The sequence below is a fragment of the Chiloscyllium plagiosum genome, unplaced genomic scaffold (genome assembly GCF_037043375.1).
Source record: "Chiloscyllium plagiosum isolate Xiang-an unplaced genomic scaffold, Cpla_swu_hap1 HiC_scaffold_37, whole genome shotgun sequence".
Taxonomy (NCBI): Eukaryota; Metazoa; Chordata; class Chondrichthyes; order Orectolobiformes; family Hemiscylliidae; genus Chiloscyllium; species Chiloscyllium plagiosum.
In genome coordinates this window covers 52,022,216-52,035,610 of record NW_028270175.1, presented here as the reverse complement: position 1 = coordinate 52,035,610, position 13,395 = coordinate 52,022,216, and positions in this window count along the sequence as shown.

Sequence of the window (13,395 nt, the reverse complement as noted above, 5' to 3'; positions counted from 1 at the left end):
CTGGGTGCTCCAGTTTCCTGCCCCTGTCCAAAAATGTGCAGGTTCAGTAAATTGGCCTTGCTAAATTGCCCGTAGTGGTAGGTGTAGGGGAATGGGTCTGGGTGGGTTGCTCTTCGCGGGGTTGGTGTGGACTTGTTGAGCCAAAGGGCCTGTTGCCACACTGTAAGTACTGTCTGAAAAATTTGGTTCATTTCATTGACGAGGTGACCCAAGCAGCAAATCACGATCATGCTATGTATGCTGTATATTTGGACTTCCACAAATGTTTTGAGACGGTTGTTCATGGCAGGTTAATTAAGAAAGGAGGAAAGATTACGATTGGTATGTCTTTAGCAGCATGGAGTCGATGTTGGCGAAAGGAAATGAAACAGGTGATAGCGACAGCAGGTTATTTCTCACATTGGGGATGAGGTGAAAATGGTGTTCGCATACAAACTGCATTGGGACCTTGCTTTGCTCTGAATTGGAGTTGCTTATTGATGTCAAAACTTCCACATTTAAAAGATGATACTAAGTCAGGGAGTGTTGTGAATTGTGAGGATGATGCTGAGTGACTAAAGACGGACATTGAAAATTTGTTCAAACGAGCAGTTGCCTGGCAGATGGAATTCAATGCAAAGAAAGGTGAGGTACTGCATTTTGGTGTCAGAAGCATAGAAAGACAAAGTAGGCTCAAATGACACCTTTGAGGTTCGTCCAGGAGTGGACAGGAAGGGGATTCATTCCATATAACTTTCTTAAGGTGCACAGTTAATTTCAAATATTCGTTAAGAAGACTTGCAGGATCCTTGAATTTGTAAACAGGGATATAAAGTATAAAAACAAGGAAACGATGCTACATTGCTATAAATCATTGGTGAAACGACGTTTGGAGTATCGTTTTCAATTATGGCGCCCAGTTTAAGGGGAGATGCTGAGGCCCTAGAGAGAGTACGAAGGAGGTTTCGTACAATCATACCAGAAATGGATGTGTTTAGAGACAAGAAAACAATCGGAGACACTGGTTTTGTTTTCCTTGAAGCCGGGATGACAAAGAGGTGATGTTAATGCGTTAATTAAATTATGTAAATTTTAACCATGTAAAAAAAACATTGTTTCGACTAATTAATATGTCAGTGACGTGTGGTCGTAACTTCAATATTGTGAGCAAGACAGCGATGAGTGAGATGAAGAAACACGTCTTTTCACAGAGAAATGTTTTGAGTTGGAATGCATCACCTGGGAGAGTATTGCAGGCAGGTTACATAGAATGTTTCGTAAGAGATTTGAATATATGTTTGAAAGGGATGGGGTTAGGGGACGACCGAGACAGGGCTGGTCAGTGGTACTATCTGAGGAGCTCTTTCTGGAGTCGATGCAGACGGATCACATGGTGCCCTTCTGTACTGTAAAACTCTCTGGTTATATTATTCTTTGCCCTTCAGTTCCTCGACTGTGAGTTTGATCCATTTTTTAATAATGCACACCAACAAAAGCAATAAACTTCTCTTGGCCCAACCAACCCAACTGTGCTTCATCATACTTTATATTAACTTATCTGGAATTGTGTTACTGGAAAAAGTTCTGCTCTCAGGCACCTTCTACGGAGTAACAACATTCGGGGAATTCTAGGGGTTTCGAGAATGGAAACGTTGAAGGGATATATAAGTGGAACATTCTTCACACAGATGGTGGTGGATGCCTGGAATGCATTGCCAGTGGAGGTGGTGGGACGAAAATAAGAGCGGTCTGCGAAATTTACCTGGACAGACACATGAATGGTCATGTACTAAGGAAATAGATGCTTAGTAAATACACAGCAGGTTTAGAGAGAGTGTTTGGATCCATGCAGGCTTGCAGGGCCAAAGGGACGGTTCCTGTGCTGTAAGACTCTTTGTTCTTTGTCTTTTGAGCGCAGAATTCAGAATTGATTGCACTTAGGAAAGGTATACATGTTAGAGAAGGTCTGGGGGCGGGGTGCAGCTGTAAACGGTAGGTGGAAGTGTGCTCAGAGAGTGCGACGTGTGTAAAGACAATCCTCACAGAATGAATAGTTCGTAATTGGGATTGACGTGGTCTGACAGCGCAATGCAGTTTTCATAGCTGTCCGCGCAACAACGAATTCTCTTTGTAACATGAACAGTTCATAAACCCATACAGGATGGCAAAAGTACAGTAAACATTACCTGTTCCAAGTATAACAAATCAAATAGAATTACAATAATTTATTACCCAATTGTACATGTTAGTGTACAGCTTCACTTCATCAAGGATAGAGACGATCTATCGAATCTTAATGAGATCGCAATTAAATATCTATGCCTTTAAATTTAGTCCCTGTAAGAGAAATGACCAAATCATAATTCCAAACAAGTTTACGTTTCAGTGCAGTGAATTGTGAAATAATGCATTTTCGTAGAAGCAGCACTGAGAAGCAACACAGATTCAATACAGGTGTAACACTGGGGGGACTAGAGCAACAGAAAGCCCCCTGGGTTCACATATATAATTCTCTGAAGTTGACCCTATAGCTTAAAGAATAGTTAAGAAGTCGTTTTGGATCCTTGTATTTATCAGTAGAGATAAAATACTTAAAACGAAGAAGTGCTGCTTCACCTCTAATAACCATTTGTCAAAACCAGGACACTGGCTCAGTTCCTGGTACCTTAATGAAAGGAGAATATCAACTAACTGGACAGAGAACAAGGGATATTTTCTACAATGACGCCAGAAATGAAAATATCCGTTGAGAGGGAAAGTTAGAAAGGTGTATTCCGCTTGGAACAGAGAAAATTAAAAGATGACCTTATTTGACATTTCAAAGTTACAGACAACCTTTACAGAGTAAGGAAGGACATTGTGTTTCCACAAGACGGTGTATCAGAAAAAAAAGGAGTAAAAATATCAAGACTGTAAACAAGAGAGCCAGACGTGAGGTGAAGAGAGAGTTCTTTACTCACACAGTTATTCGTATTTGGAGTGTGTTGTCCAGGAAAGTGGTTAAGACAGATTGCATATGAAGTTTCAGAAGAGAATTGGATACATGTTGGAAAGTGACAACTTCAGAGGGCTCCGGAAATCGGCCTGGAGAATCGGCTTTGCTGATTCGCTCTTTTGAGAGCCACTTTATTCACATTGTGCTTAATAGCCTTCTTCTGATCTGCGAAGTTTTATCATTGTAAGTTATTTTAATTTTTATTGTGGTGCAGATCTAAACATAATCTCGACATTTTTCAATTACAAATGGTGTCAAACGTGTCTTCTTTTGCATTATATTTGTCCGTGGAACTGGTATAAATTTATTCGTCTTTTGCATGAAATGGCGCATTTTTTTGACTCTCCCCACATAACATGTAACAATTGCTTTAATCCTACTGTTCCAGCCGATCATCTAACTGTCTAGATTACTTGAGATTATCTATTTGTCATTACAAAACATTTGACAGACAATTGATTATTTTTTCTAAAGTTAAGCAGGACTTTCAATAAAACACCATGCAAAGAATCACTCAGAATTATTGATAAAAGCACAGAAAAAATGACTGGTTTCAGTGGTGACAATTTCCGAGCAAATATCGTGTGAAGGAGCTGTGGAGATCGTTTCCCATCCTATTTTGAAATATTAACGTCATGACGCCTTATTTACATTTGAGACAGTACTCACCGATCGAGGCTTTCCATCAAATTTCACCATATTCGAAGTTTTCAGATCCTTCTACACAGATTTGCTGCACTATATACTTTGCCTACTTGAATTTGCCTAGTTTGGACGCACTACATCCTAATTTAAGAGATTGAACACACACAGATTCACTCTGCAGGATATGGGACACGACTAGCATTTCTTCCTTCTCACTTTTTGCTGTTTAAATCCAACAGTGTGCATGCTGGAAGGACATGTCAGCCACATCTTTTATCTCCTCTCGGAACTTGCTCTGACAGATTACGTATATGTTGCAGGCACTGACCAACTGAAACATATTAACCGTCTCTTGACATTAAAATCCAGGCCAGAGAAGTCGCCTTCACCTGTAACCCGCACGTAGAGAAAATGCACGAGATAGCTTCCTCACAAGAGAAGGAATCTGGTGGTGACTGTGAAGAGCAAGACTACGGACTTCTTGCGATTGGCATCTCCAAATCACCACGATTATCGGCACCACGGAGCCTCCTGCATGCTCTGCTGGCTGCTAACACGTGTCTTACTGTCAAGTTGATCAGAAGCAGCATGAGCAACAATGGCAGAAAATGTGTGGTTCAGTCAGTCATAGACCTGCCAGGTTGACGAGGTATATAAGATCACTCGAACGTCACAAAACCAGCTCCCTCCATTCACAGAGTACAAAGGTTGATAGATGAAGCAGAAAGGGACGTTCTTGATACAACTAAAGACACACATGACTCCAATCAACAACGATGCCCTTTTCTCCTTGCAGTATCTGGCAACAAACTCTGGGAATAAACGGCTCCAAAGGGGTCGAAGGGGAAGGCTACAGTTAAAACTAAAAACCAAAACGCAATGCTCCAAAAATAGTGGAATAATGTTTACAGAGTCCCAGTGATTTTAATTTCTATTTCAACGTTCAACTGCATTTTATCGTAGAATGCAACCATATAAATTGCCACGTGCTCACACTAACATAAAATTGAAGAATGCTCAATAGATATAAGAACATGCTAAAAAAAAACAAAGTTTTGTCAGATACTTTATTTTCCAGGGACACCAATAACAATGAGAATGGGGTGGCAAATGGCAAAGATTAGTCCATTCGCTGTGCCATTCATTGTCTGTCAAAAAGTCGAAGTACTCCCGAAGCTCAGGGTGACCTATTGAACACAGCGACAAGGAATTTAATCTATCAGAAGGCAGTGGAATTGTGGAATGTATTACAGCAGAAGGTTGTCAAGGCGAGCTAGTTTAGTATGATCATGGAAGCAGTTAAAATTGCAGGTGATATTCCAACAGGTTTATTGGGAAGCAATAGCTTTCGTATCGCTTCCCCTTCTTTAGTTAGCTGACAGCTACCTGATGAAGGAGTAGCGCTACGAACGTGAGTGATTCTAAATACATCTTTTGGATAATACCCTAGTGATGTGTGATTTTTCACTTTGTGCACCATAGTCAAACACTGGGACTTCCTCATCATGGAAACATAAAAAGGCGAGATATGTCAGCCCTGTGAGCCTTCAATGTGATCATAGCGAGTTGGACATTCCTCACCTCCACTTTCCAGCTCATTCCCCACAACCCTCTATTCCCGGGGATATCAAGAGTCTGTCCCACCCTTAAATGTCTACAAGAACTCTACGCCCGTATCTCATTGGCGAGGACTTCCAATGTCTCACAAACCTTGAGACAAAGCATTTCTCCTCATCTCAGCCTTTGTTCAGTGTGCGTTCTTACTGAGACTGTGCCCTCTGATCATAGATTCATCCATAAAGGGAAACATTCTTTCAAAATCAATGCTTCGGCCATAAAATTTCTTCACGACCCATTGAAGGGTTATGCCCAAAACGTCGACACTCTTGCTCCTCAGATGCTGCCTGATCTGCTGTGCCTTTTCTAGGGCGATTGTTTATCTACTCTAACTCTCTATTATCTGCAGTCCTCACTATCCTGTTGTGTTTGAGAGAGATGAGGATAGGCAGACTGTGAGAGAGACAAAGTGAAGTGCACACTGGGAAGTACCGCTCTCCTTGGAGCACTCCATCAAATTGTTAACTTACATTCACCGTCAGGGAAATAAATGTTTAAATAGAACCATTCAATACCTCTATACAGCAGAAAATGCTTTGTTGCAATGATGCGTTTCTGAAGTGTTTTCAATCCTGTCCTCTAATGACAGAGTCTGATAAATACAAGACCACTGGTGCGATTACATTATCTCTCCCACCTTTAGCAGCGAAGGTCATAATTTTCAGTCTATTAACTAACTTTGCTGTCTAATTTCAGTTTGAGTTGCTAGAATGGTGGCGGTGTGAGACTGGTGGAAAGTGCTGAGGCCTTCGGCCAGCAAGTTAAAGTCGTATAAAAATGATAGGTTCACAGCTTCAGTCCGCACTGGTGGTTCCTATTCTTCAGGAAGTTGGCTTCTCTTCATGCTGACCAAACTACTGTTCGCATTTATTTCAAAATATTGCATGTTGATTACAAATAAAACGTGTTTTTATAGAGTGCCAGCCACCCTTCAAAGCCAAACCAAAGCCTTTCAGTTTCATTGTGACACTTTGCGAATTGAAGACTCTTGAGGAGATTTGAAAGTCCATTCCTGCACACTGAGATAACTCAGACAGAGATCTGTCGATGACCAATTCACCTGTGTTCGTTAATGATGGCTGAAAGATTAATATCGGGTTGCAGGACACTAGGGTTAACTTCTCTTCTTCTCACTGTCCTTCTAATTGTGATAATTTAATATCAACGGTTATTTTGTATACCGGTATATTATCTCTGAAACGACATTTTGCGCAGTGGAAATCCTTTGAAAAATATCAAATATCTGAAATCCGATGGAATGCATTCCCGTATTAGCGTCGTCCTGCTGCATGGAATGTTATGTTATTCGCATGCCTAACACAATATTTCAAAAAACAAACACTTTTATGTCTTGGTGATCATAAATGTGGGTAGTGATGTCCAGGAGGGCAGAAGAAATTGTTAAGGATGTAGAATGATCGAATCCCAACGGCGCATTGAGTCCGCATCAAACCTCCAAACAGCAACCCAGCCAGATTTTTTCCCAAGTTGTCCCTCTAACTCTGCATTTCCCATGGCTAAAAAATCCTTATTTGGGTATCCTAGAATACTACAGGAAAGTTAGCAACCACGCAATCCACCCGACCTATATGTCTTTGGACTGGACAACGAAAGCGTAGCATCTGATGGAAACCCACGCAGACTCGAGAAGGATGTGCAAACTCCACAGAGCCCGTGGATTGAATTGAACCCAGGTCTGTAGCGCAGTGAGCTGCAGTGCTACACCCTGATCCACCATGCCCATGACTTTAAAAATTCACTAAAAATAATGCAACATCCCTACCATCACGGGAGAATCTCTTGGTAAATGCCCTCTAATTTGGAGAAGAAGCATCTGTTAAATATCCAACCACTTGGTGCATCTATGCCAATCACAACTGAAGAATGATTACTTTCATAGGTCGGAGGATGTGAGAACTGAACATCAGATAGAATCATCGCAGCACTTGCCCAACCAAAGATAGAGATTGCAAATCCAAAATTGAACGATTGAATCCATTCGGGACCCACAAGACTGCAGTGAATGAAATTCATCTTCAATTCCCAATGAATCCCCTATTTGACAGTGGAACTAAGTGGGCTAAATGGGGTCATGAGATCATGAGGTCATTAGCGAGCAGGGTTCAGAAAAATCCCAAAGCATTGTAATCATATATAAAGAGAAAGAAGGCAACTTAAGAGAGTTTTGGCCCGGTAAAGGACAAAGGAGTAAATATATGCGTGAATTGCAGTTAATTAGGTGAGATTCTTAATGCGTCCTTTGCATCAGTATTCACCAAGGAGAGGGATAATGCAGGTATTGATGTTAGGGAACGAACTTTGATTACGCTAGGTCAGGTCGGCATAAGGCGGGAGGACGTGTTAGGTATTCTCAATGCCATTAAGGTGGATGAGTACACAGATCTCATCCTGGCTACTGACGGAAGCGAGAAAGGAAATAGTTGGGGTTTCACAGATATTCTTGTGGCATCAATGAACATGGGGGAGGTCGCAGAACACTTGTAAATTCCCCTTGTTGAAGAAGGTTAGCAGGCATATCTCAGGTAATTAAAAAGCATGTGAGCCTGACCTAAGTGGTAGGGAAGCTACTGTACAGGATAAAGAGGGATAGGATATTTACACATTTGGAAGAAAATGGACTTGTCAGTGATAGGTAGCATGGTGTTGCGCATAGAAGGTCATATCGTACAAAATCTAATCGTGTCTTTGAAGAGGTGACAAAGGTATTTGATGAGGGAATGGATAGCGATGCCATACATGGACTTCAGTTCGATGTTTGGTAAAGTTTCCACATGATACGCTGATGAAGAAGGTTAAGTTACAAGGGGTCCAGGGAGATCCAGCTGGACGGATAGAGAACTGGTGAGGCAACAGGAGACAGAGAGGAATAGTGGAAGGGAGCTTCTCAAAATAGAGACCAGTGACCAGTAGTGTCCTACAGGGTTCCGTGTTCGGACCACTGTTGCTTATGAGAGACATAAATGATTTGGAGGAAGGTGTAGGTTGCCTTCTTAGCCAGTCTGCAGATAACACCAAGATTAATGGAGTAACAGATAGTGAAGGAGTCTGTCAGAGAATGCAGAAGAATATAGATGTATTGCAGAGCTGGGCAGAGAAATGGCAAATGGAGTTCGGTCCATGCAAATGTGAAGTGATGCATTGTGGAAGATCCAACGCTAAATGGAAATGCCTTCGTGAAAATTGAAGAACGGACAGATCTGTGTATTCAGAATCATTGTCCCCTCAAGCTGGCAACGCACGGAATTGGAGAGGTAAAGAAGGCATACGGTATGTTTCCCTTCATTGGACGGCGCACTGAGTACAAGAGATGGAACGTCATGCTATAGTTGTACAATACTTTGGTTCGGCCACATTTGGAATACTGTACACAGTTCTGGTCTCCATATTGCCAAAAAGGTGTGGATGCTTTGGAGAGGGTGCATAGACCGTGAACCAGATTGTTCCTGGTATGCAGGGTGCTAGGTATGAGGAGGTGTTGCATAGATTAACAATATTTTCATTGGTAAGGAGGAGGTAGGGGGCAACCCGATTGTGGCCCACAAAACCACGAGATGTGTTGACGGCGTGAATAACAATGAACATTTCTGCAGAAGGAAGGACTCAATTACGAGTGGTCACGGGATCAAAGTGTGAGAAAAAAGATTAGCTGAGGTATGGCTGAAACCTTTTTCATGTAGAGGGTGGTAGGTGCCTGGGATCCGTTGCCAGCCGAGATGTTAGGGACAGGAACGATAGAGCCATTTAGGATATACTTAAACAGCTACATGAATGGGCAAGGAGCAAAGGGATGCAGATCCTTATTAAAAAAGGCAGCAGGTTTAGATAGTGGATCTGAATCGTCACAAGCTTGGAGGGCCAAAGGACAAGTTCCTGTGCTTATTCTTTGTTCTTCGAACAATAGGGTTTAGCCAGACGTATCATTGGGAGTAGAGATTGGATATTTAGAACATATTATTAGAAATTTTGTGAATAAACCATCGTGTGCAAAAGTATACATATACACATGCTTCTTTCTGATCGAGGTTTGGAATGCTGATCTGTCAGACTTTGCTCCTGCTTTTCCCCTAAATCTCTTTCAGTGAAGATGCCGAGTTTCGGGTTCAGCTTCACAATAACAACATAATAATATTGTAACTCTGACCTTGGTCGGGGTGTGGGAAATCACCCTTCAACACCACTCCAACATTGGAGAAAGTGATGACTGACCTCAACTGAACCCAACTGGCATGTCCTGATGGAATTCTACAATCCTTCAAACCAAAGTTAATTCAAAACCTGCCTCTCTTAGTTTAATTTGTTCTGTGCTCTGGCATCATCCAGATTTAGTGGAGTCACTTCCACAGATCCCCAACACTTTTAGACAAGGATATTTCTCCACAGGTCTGGCATAAGTATGTTTTCCCATATTCAGCTCCGCCTCATAGATGGCTGAATCTTTATTAATGGCGTCAGAAAACCTTTTTTGACTAAGGGTGTCTCAGTGAACTCCAGTGATGACCCAGATACCTGAGTGTCTGAATCGAACTTCTGTTCCTACCAATCTCCACCCCACACGTTTCACCCAAATCCGGAGAGCTCCAATGAATTCTGGGGACTGAAGATCTCACTATCGCCGAGGCAGGGAAACTGGAAACAGCGCATCTGGTAAGCGTTATGGGAATCTGCATTTGTGAGAGGAGTGTTTACATAGGAACTCATTCAGCTTTGTGATTCGAGGATATATACAGCATCCCTGTTTGTTCTTTGGATAGAACTAAACCAAAAAAAGGCAGTTCCTGGAATCCAAGGTCATCATGCAGGAGTTTGGAGGAATACAGCAAACCTGGCATCATCACGAGGTGAAGAAGTCAATTTTCGAGTGCAAGCCTACTTCAAAAATTGTTACACCCAAAACGGTGACTTCGCAACTTCCTGATGCTGCCTGGTTTGTTCATTTGAACATTCCGTACAATTTCCCAAGAGCCAAGTGGCTCTTCGTTCCACTTACTCGGTATTCATAACACAAAAAATGACAAATAGGAAAAGCTGGAAGTCAGGAACCACTCTGGTCCTCCAGCCAATCAGAACTGCACCATTGTCTGAGTGCCGACGTTGAACAATGAGCTTATGTAGCTGCTCCTTTTTTCGATGCAGAGCTGTTGCTGCTGCTGCTGTCTGAATGCAGATGGAGTTTCACCGAGACGGAACCTTCCTTTAGATGCCAGCACATCACTGGCAGCACAATCCTGTCTTTTATGTTTCTCTCCATTTCCTTGTTTATAAAATTCTGTGGTTAAGTAATTAACTTGTAGAACCTGAAGGAAAAGGAAGTAAACACAGGAAGGGGGCAGAGACTGTCAAGAACAAGACGTGATGAATATTGATCTGTCCATCAGAAACTTCAGGAGAATGTGTTTGGTATACATTAGGGGCAGTAAACTGAGAGTGGTAGGAGAGATTTTACAGGATGTTGGAGAAAGAGACGCTCTCTGATTAACTTCCCACAAGGTATTTTACTCTCTCCCTTCTCCTGTTTAAAAGAACATTGCTTTTGATTCTTTTTTCCAAATTCCCAAAAAAGCAAAAGCTTAAAAAAACTGTAATTAATACTTAAAGAAATAGAATAAATCAAATGCAGCAAGTAAGAGCCTCAAAGCAAATGAGCAACTCTTGCAAACACGATTCTCTCCTATCCCCCATGCAACTCCGTCATTCCCGTAGAGACCACACTGTGTTCTGTGTGAATGAAGCGTCTGCCTATTTTTAAACATCTATAAACATAGTGAAATGCACAATATGGAGGAACTGTGAAAATCCCGGTAGGGATTATATTTCCTGTCAACACGGGTATTTCATCAACATAGTCGTAACAGGGAGAAACTATTCTCCTGCTCAGGACATAAAAAGGAATTCCCTGATTTGCTTGCACTCTGGAAAAAATCAGAGTGCTGCTACTGGTGAGAGGGGACTCATCTACTCTGAGTGTACGAAAAGAATCAGTGCATATTTTACCCTATTGAGACACCAGTGCTTTCATACTGGGGAGAGTTCAACTTCCTGCTTGCATTATGTAAAGCTGTCAAATCAGCTAGCTTGTCTGCCGATGCACCAGAGATTTCACACTGGGCTGTGGCCACTTACTTGCTGAGATTGTGGAAGGGAATTCACTCAATCAACAACCCTGCAGACGCACGAGTGAATTCATACTGGGGAGAGGCTATTCATCTCGTCTCAGTGTGCACAAGGATTCACTCAGCAATCAAAACTCCGTAAAGATAAGCAAATTCACAAATATAAGCAGGGGTTGCTGCTGCTATGTATGAACAACATTCATGATTTTTCAAAGTATATTCTAAGGTCTCAACCATAACCATGCAGAAATGCAAAGGCAGCAGTTACATCAGTATTTGCAAACTCCCCTCCATGTCGCGCACCAGCCACTAGTGGGACTATATTGGCTGTTCCTTTACCATCAGTGTGTCAAAATCCTGTGAACCACTTTCACCCTAAAACTAAATGCAAATAACTTCTGCAATGAAAGTTCACATTTCAAGACTCAGGCATGTCTGAAGGAAAGTCGCTGTTGATACTTTTCAGGATGAGATTTTCAGAAGCACAATATACTGACTGCAACAGAGAATGCAGGAGCAGAATCAGGCCATCCATCCCACCTTGACTGCTCCTCCATTCAGTATGCTTACGGCTGATCCTGTACTTTACACGTACTTCAGCTTTCTTGTCATATCCAGCGAAACCTTTAATTTCCAAAGTGTTGTCACTCTCTTTCCTGAATATATTGAGTGACGACCTACACACCTTTCTGTTGGAGACAATTTCTCAGTATGGAAACCAAAATGGTTCAAAATGGTCTGGCTCATAGCCTGAGACTGTGACTTTTGTTTCGAGACTCACAGACCAGGGGAAACATGCTCCATGTCCAGCCCTGTCAGAATTGGAGGCGTTTCGTTCATATCCTCCACCGCTCCACTCATTCTTCTTATTATACCTCCAGGTGGACCAACCTCTCCTCATGGCACAGCACTTTCATTCCTGATATCAGCCAGGCGAACCTCCGCTGCACTCCCAACCAAAGCCTAGTTCACAGTTCCAGACCAAGTGAGGATTTGGTCTTGAGTGTAGACAGTTGTTAGAGTGGCAATTATAACATTGAAACACGACGATATTGAGTGTACATTCATATCTCAACATATCATCTACTTTGCTCTCTACATCGTGTGAGGCATATTTAAAATATGGCAGCGGAATAAACTGTGGTGAAATGTGATTAATGTCTGCAAAAAGAATATAAAAAAGAAAATGCTCTTATTTGAAATGGTGAGAAAATACTAAACATTATTATCCAGACGGTTTGTACTATCAGAAATGTAAATTGATGGTAGAGCAAACAATGTGGAGGACAAACAATATGATGTTGTTATCTACATTGTATCAGGAGCATGTGTAAGTAACGTGAATCTTTCTCGTTCCATCTTGCTCTTTCACTGAAGATACGAATGTGTCTTTCGAGTTTCTCCATCGCACAATCGCTCTGTGAGATTCTACACACACAAGCCCACAAACACGCACGCACAGAACCACACATGCACTCTCCAACACAGAGACAGACGTATTGAGAAAGAACAATCACTGAATGGCATAAACACATTTACACATGCGCATAAACACACACAGATATGGACTGTCAATATGTCAGCCACGCATACGCATACACGCACGAACTCTCATACAAGTACCCTCAATTTCACACATACACAAGCAGACACACACACGTGGAATCTTAAACAGTCACCAACATACACAGTTGCCCTACCTTGGGCACTGTTTCTCAAGTACTTGTAGCACTCTCTTAATTACATATACTCAGTGAAAAACTCCCTTACACTCACAAACACCCGTAATTCTTCACACAAACAGACGCGCTCTTACACATGTCCATTCTCACACAAGCACACGGAATCTCGAACACACATATCTGCTCCAATATATGCACATTCACGCATTCACACACAATTAAACTTTTAATATCATATCTCTTATGGTCTTTATTCTGTCAATCTACATTTGCTCTGTCCTCTTCAAAATATACGGCATTTATTCTCAGTTTTCTCAGCTGTAACATACAGGGTTGAAGTTAAATG